General features: G+C 38.1%; 1 pseudogene; it reads left to right on the forward strand.

Moving 5' to 3' along the window:
• The first annotated feature begins 1,864 nt into the window (after positions 1–1,864).
• Positions 1,865–3,834, forward strand: LOC137714518 (uncharacterized; annotated as a pseudogene).
• Positions 3,835–6,992: the final 3,158 nt, after the last annotated feature.

The following is a 6,992-nucleotide window of genomic DNA, read 5'->3' on the forward strand; positions in this document are numbered from 1 at the left end:
TGGATCCTTAATACGATGATGAACTTTTGTTTATGCTAAGCACAGTGCGTGGATAGTACTAATCCACAATCTCCGAGGACTCACTCAACCAATGCATACTGAATTGGTGTTAGGGCACTCTCATGCTTATAGTTTTCTTTTTATGGTGTGAGGCCACTTCCATGCTTATAATAAATCTCATAAATTGAACTTTTTTATATTTATATAAGCAATATCTTACATGAAGTGAGGAGGGAGGGATTCTAATTCGAGTACACATAGAAAGGAGCACATATGTTTTATAATTCGTTTGAAAGTATTTTTGAAATGACTGAAAGTGTTTTTGATGAAATTATTTTTTGAATTCGAAAGGACTTGAAGTGTTTTCTGCAAGAAGAACTAGTTATGTGCTTCTTGCATGAAGCACTTAAAGTGTTTTTCCAAAAATCACTTGTAGTTTTACTAAAGATTGATTTCAAAAGCACTTTCAAACTTTCATTTAATCAATGTGACTACATCAACATATACGAAGTAAAAAATGAACAATGAAAAGATTGTTTTATAGACCAGGTGTCAAATTGGAGTCTGGATTCTCGCCGGATTCTCTTTGTGAAGATTCTAGGAATCCATGAATCATGTCCGTTTATCGTATATCGTGCGGTTATAAATTATTTTAAATATTTTCATTTAAAAATAAATATAAACTGTATTACATAAAAACTGACTGCACGATATACGATAAACGAACACAATTTACAAATCCCTATAACCCTCACCAAAAGAATCTGAAAAGTATCCTATTGAGTCAAATTGGATATAGTCTATATAAAGTAGGAAGCAACTCTGTCTGCCTACCCATGAACTTGCAAATGTTAAAATAACTTTTGAAAAAGGAAAAGAGAAAGTGCATTGTGATAAAAGAGCAAAAAGAAGAATGAAAGCCACCATTAAGGATAATGACCTGCAAATAGTGAAGCCTTTTTATTGCACAACATTTCCAAGCAAAACCATATAAGTAAGAGCTCATCCATTTCATTTGTCTCTCTTCTCGTAGACAAAGTTAGGCACTAGCTATGATTGGCTAGGGTTTCTTAGGAGGATAATCTAGGATTTGGGAAGAAAAAAAAAAAGGACTTGCATGCCACGAAAGTCCTAGACGTCAAATGTGCATCACCACATAATCACCACTCGTTGTGCTGTTTTATAAATAAATGAAGTAAGGGTAGATATGGTTCAATATGGATCGATGTCACATGTAAATTACAGTTAAACTAATACCATCTAGCACTTTGGTTTAGTATGTTTTAAGTAAAATCATGAGCAAGATCAAACTAAATCAAACCATTATTAAGTGGTTTGGTTCGATTTGGTTTAGCTGGTTTGAGCCTAAGCCTAACCCCGTTTTGTTTGCATATTGTTTATTTAGTTAGCCCAATTCTAGACCATACTTACATTCTTTTAATTTTACAATTTAAATTAAGTCATGTTATTCTCTAATTTCTAAATCTCTAACTTTTTAAATTTCATTGTTTCATCATATAACCTTTAAATCATGGGATACCAAAACCTCTCTTTTTACAAGAGGTTTAGCTCGTTTTGCATATATAATTCAATTGGAATGAATAGCTTATTAAATTAAAGGTATGTTGAACGGATAAATTACAAAATTATGAACACCAAGAGGAAAAATTACAAAATTATGACCATCAAGAGGAGATAAGATGAATTACTCATGAACAAAATTTATCCATTCTAATCCTCCTTAAAATGGTAGGATTAGAAGGGATGTATTTCTTTCTTATCTAATCTCATTCTGATCCACTTTCACCTTCAACATACTTTGAAATTTGAAAGTTTCCCATTCCAATCCAATCATGTGAACCAAATGAGCTTTTACGGTGTAAGTAAGTAATTCGTTTGACGCCTCACTTTCTCGTATACATATACAAAAAAGAGCTTCCAAGTGGTGGATTTCTGTGGTGAAAATGGTCTCCCTTCAAGCTATTATATTTTTGGTTCAAATCCTCCCGCTCTTATACCGTCGGTTGGGGAAGTAATATCGCTTGTGGTCAGCGGAAAAAAAAATCCTTCAAAGGCCCAACACCATCAACTGAAAAAAAAGCCCATTGACATCCATGCAGGCTTCATTTTTCATGCTAAATCTGTTCATTAAGAAAGGCCCGTTCTTGAGTTTCAGCTGATCAATTCGGATAATGCCCCATTCATCCGAAATGGATCATCTTCACTTTCCGAAGCATTCTATCCCCGGCGAATTCATCACAGAAAGCATTCAAAAAAATCCCAGCAACGAAGGAGGCACACTCACTCACTCACTCACAGTCTCACACAGTGACAGAGTTGCCTCCATTAATGAACCATGAAGCTAAGCTCCTCTGCGGCCCAATCCACACCTTTCCCTACAAACCCTTCCCTCCAATTTCCCTCCATTCCTCCCACTCCCCCTTCTTCCATTCAAAACGCGCATTTCAACCCCAACCCATCACCACCACCGCCTTATTAAGTCATCCGCAAGCTCCGAAATCGACATGGTGCAAAACAAGCAGGGCATATACATGCCGAAGCAGAAGAAAGTCGTGATCTTGTGGACCTGGACAACAAACCCCCTCGCGGGCCGCCGTACCAGGCGGCGATGGCGCTGAAACAGCTAGCCCAGCGCTTCGGCGAGGTCGTGGACGCGTCGGCCTACGCCAACCGCCACGCGTTTGTTCATTTGCCGCGAGCGGAAGCAATTGGATATTTTGGAGCGCAAGGGTATGGTAACGCCGCCGGAGCCGTACATCTGCGGCTTCTGCGGGCGGAAATGCAAGTCGAATTTGGATTTGAGGAGGCATTTCAAGCAGCTGCACGAGAGGGAGAGGCAGAAGAAGCTGAATCGGATGAGGTCTCTGAAGGGGAAGAAACGGCAGCGTTTTAAGGAGCGGTTTGTTTCTGGTAATCACAGGTACAATGAGGCTGCGAGGTCTATTATCAAGCCGAAAGTTGGGTACGGGTTGGCATCGGAGTTGCGGAGGGCGTGGGTTTTTGTGAAGACGGTGGAGGATAAGCCGCAGGCGGCGGATTGGGCGTTGAAGAGGCAAATGCAACATTCTATGAGCCGAGGGATTGACTGGTTGTTCTTGGTTTCGGACGATTCGGACTTTTCGGATATGATGAGGAAGGCTAGGGTGGCCAAGTTGGGGACTGTGGTAGTTGGGGACATGGATAGAGCTTTGGGAAGGCATGCTGATGTTTGGGTGCCGTGGATTGGTGTCGAAAATGGGGAGATTTCGGAGAAGGATTTAGTGCCCAGAAGGAGTAGAAGTGAGTTCTTTGATGGGGAGGAAGATAATGGTGATGAATTGTTTTCGGATTTCGGTTTCGATGGTGGGGGTGGATTGGACAATGTGGTGGATGAACTTGTGAGAAATTCTCAGTCTAGTGGACTGAGGATTTCTGTGTTTTCGGAAGGGGAATTGGAAGGAGGAGAGCGGGTGGAAGGCGATTCGGATAGTGACGAATATCAGTTTGATAGTGAGAATGAGAATTCAGACGAGGAAGATGGGTTTTTTTGATACGGCAAAGCTTAGATAGTTTTGGTGATTGAACTAGTGGTTCGATTACTAATCTGTAATCGAAATTGGAAGAATTGAATTGAGGGGGAATTGAATCGAGGAAGAACTGAGTTTAGGAGAATCAGAATCCTGATTCACGTTGAACAATGCAGCATTGGGGTGTATAGGAATACATAAAGTCGAGGAGGGGTGCAATTTCACAATGTAAAGTGTTCAGATGGTTTCTTGGATTAAGAATTCACAGGATGTGTATGATCAGATATTCGTTCTTCATCGTACACAATTCAAGGGTTCCAAATTTCTTTCGTGTTATTACATGTCCTTTGAATTAGTTTGAATTTGATACGATTGTTTGATGATCTAAGTGTACTTAGTAATCAACCAACTAAATTATACCTGAATAATCTATCAATGCTGAGTATGACATTGCATCTCATTTGTTGTTTGAACTTTTGCCTCCTGCTTATTCTTTAAAATGTCATTGTTTGAGTAATTAGAGATGATGCAGTTATAACCTTCTCTTTTCCTATCAAATTAGGCTCACAATTTCACCAAGGGTCTGTTTCACAGTTGATCTGAACATCGTGTTTCCGACTATACGAGGCTCTTTAGAGCTGCCCCATCCAGGGTCTCGTAGTCAAAGACCTCACCGGCGATAATCCTGTTTGCAATATAGTTTTCTTTGTTCTGTTTGCCAGTTCTTTCATGGTGACTTTTGTGTTTACCCTCGCAAGCTCATTTCTTAAGCTACGTCAACCTCTGATTCTGTTTTCCCCTCAGTTTCTTATGCGATTTCTGTCAAACATGATAGTTTGTGAGATGAAATTGCTTGTTCGATAAGCAAGCATAGCAATCTGAGAAGCGTTGTGTTTTTCTGATGCAGCTTACTGCCTACGATCACTGCAGGACCGAGGACGTTTTTCCCAGGAATTTTTTAACTGAACCAGTCACCACTGGGGACTTATGCCCTTTGTACTAACCAACTATCCCAACAGGCCACCATTGAGTTTTTGGGGATAGATACAATGCCCTAACCAACTGTCTCAACTGTCTTAAAATAATGTGACAATCGAATACAATGTCCATAATATGCAAGACATTGTGAAGATAAAAATTGAGCTAAGGTGTTTTGACCCCATCATCTGTAGAGCATCTCTTATAAAGGAATCACATTTTCTTATTCTCGTCTGACAATCGTACGGTGTCTAGGATTAGAAGACATAAAATTTCTTCATGCATGTGTAGTCCTGTCTAATCCCATATATAATATCCTCAAAATGAAAAATTATTCATCGTTATTTTCAACACACATACGAATCACCCAATCTAATCCTAGACACTAAACAAACCCTATGGATAAATAATTTGACTTTTTACTTGTTTTCCTTGTTAGGAGAAACTTTAGCGCAGCCAAATGACATTTCTACATATCATATGTGAAATGTTTTTAATCCAAAGTTTAATGTTAAGCTGTCCATCCAATATAACTTGTGTGGTGTGCCAAAACAATGTCATGGAATTCTACCATGCAGGCTTGGAGATAGCAGAAACCCTAACCAGCCTGGCGGAGCACTGGAGGCTTTCGGCATTAAGCTTCTAGGTTTGATCCGGCCGACATCAGATCAAATTGTTGATCAGCATTTTACTTTCGAACAACACCTAAATAAGATTTAGATACTATATACTAATTAAACAGCTCAGTTTCCCTATAGCTTGTTGAGTCTCTAATCATTTAACTACTCTTGTAATCACTTAATTATACACGTAATGCTTTCCAGGTTTGTCGACAACTCTCTTTGGCTTAATTCTGTATTCTTAATTAGTGAGTTCAGAATAATTATATGATACTTAAATAATCAGCAACAGTCCGGAAGAAATCGAAGAATTTCTTGAGAATCCTACAAGATCCATTCGTTCTTTTTTCTCTGTCACATGGTCATAACTTCATCTGGCTTCGAATCCTACTGAGAGGTCCACTAGCGATCAGTAATTGTTGAAGAAAGAACAAGATGTTTCTTTTGTCCCTTCTAGGCGATCAGAAAATAAAGAAATAGTTAATATTATTCAAGATAATTATGTATTTACAAAATATCGTCTCAATTCATCATATTAACTTTTCGAGGAATCCTTCATCAATGGTTGTGAATGATTCCCAATCTTTTCAATCTTAGTTCTGTAAAAACAAATTAGAAAGATTGAGAAATAGAATCATCTGATTTGATTGGCTCTCAATAATAGCCATGAGATGATCTAATCTTAGGATGATATTATTTTATTCCTGTCCACGACACAAACCGACATCCAGGCAGAGACAACCTGAAAAACAAAAACCCAAGGACAACGTTAATTGTTTTTTATTATTTTTGTATTAATAATTTTTCACATTTTCGTTGGTTTTGGTCCATTTTTTATTTTTTTTTGGCTGCCAACTGGAAATCTACCAAGTTGGCCAGCTTGGTGAGCCACCACATCCCACTTATATAATAAAAATAAAAAATAGAAAACGAAGTAGAGAAACTCATTCACGTCGCCTGATAAATTTTCTTTTGCACAGTGCCAAAAACAGGTGTAGCTAAAAAACTAAAAGGATGGGACAATAATCGACCTACTTACTTGGAACCGGAAGTCGGAACTTTAAAAGACGTAAAATGGGCACAATTATATGTCACATGCCACTTGATTTCCATCTAGGTCAAACTTTTCTCTTCACTTACTGTGCTTTTTCCAACCGCCATAAAAAAGGAGGATGGATGCAATGAATTTGTTAAATTGTTATGAACAAGCGACTTTATGCAATGCGACCCTTAGTTGCATATGCATTCATGAAATATAATATAGATTCGGTGTCTAAAATCTCCTAAACTTTTAATGTTATTCTAAATTCATCTTAACTTTTTTAATTATTTCAAACAAGTATGCAACATGTTGAAAATGTCACATTCATTAAGCTCAGTTAAAAATCTATTAAATTAAGAACTAAGACTTACTTTATCTCCAAAATCAATATAAGGTCATAGAAGCATAGCCTCCACCAATTAATGGTCATCACCACCCCCATCAGGCCACCACATCTAAACCCAGGGCAAAACCACCAACTCCACCTTACAACTCAAGCTGTCAACATCAAAAAGAAGGTCATAGAGGTTTCTGAAATGGTATGGGTTGTCGTGATGTTGCTACTCCAATCTTCACCGTTCACAAGAAGAATCATAAGCTTTACGAATCGAGAATCGACGAATGAGGAAATCTCATGAGCAGAAACAAGTTCCTTGAAACCCTATCTGAATCCTTCACTCTCTTATTTATTAGGAGATTGACAATCCTTATGTGATTTCAATTTGGGTACATTTTCAATTCAATTCAAACCCGGTTGAAATTTGATTTCGGGGCAACTAATATTATTGTTGACCATGATTTAACCAATTGTTCGGTTTTGAATAT

This window comes from Pyrus communis, chromosome 1, assembly GCF_963583255.1.
Source record: "Pyrus communis chromosome 1, drPyrComm1.1, whole genome shotgun sequence".
NCBI classification, from domain to species: domain Eukaryota; kingdom Viridiplantae; phylum Streptophyta; class Magnoliopsida; order Rosales; family Rosaceae; genus Pyrus; species Pyrus communis.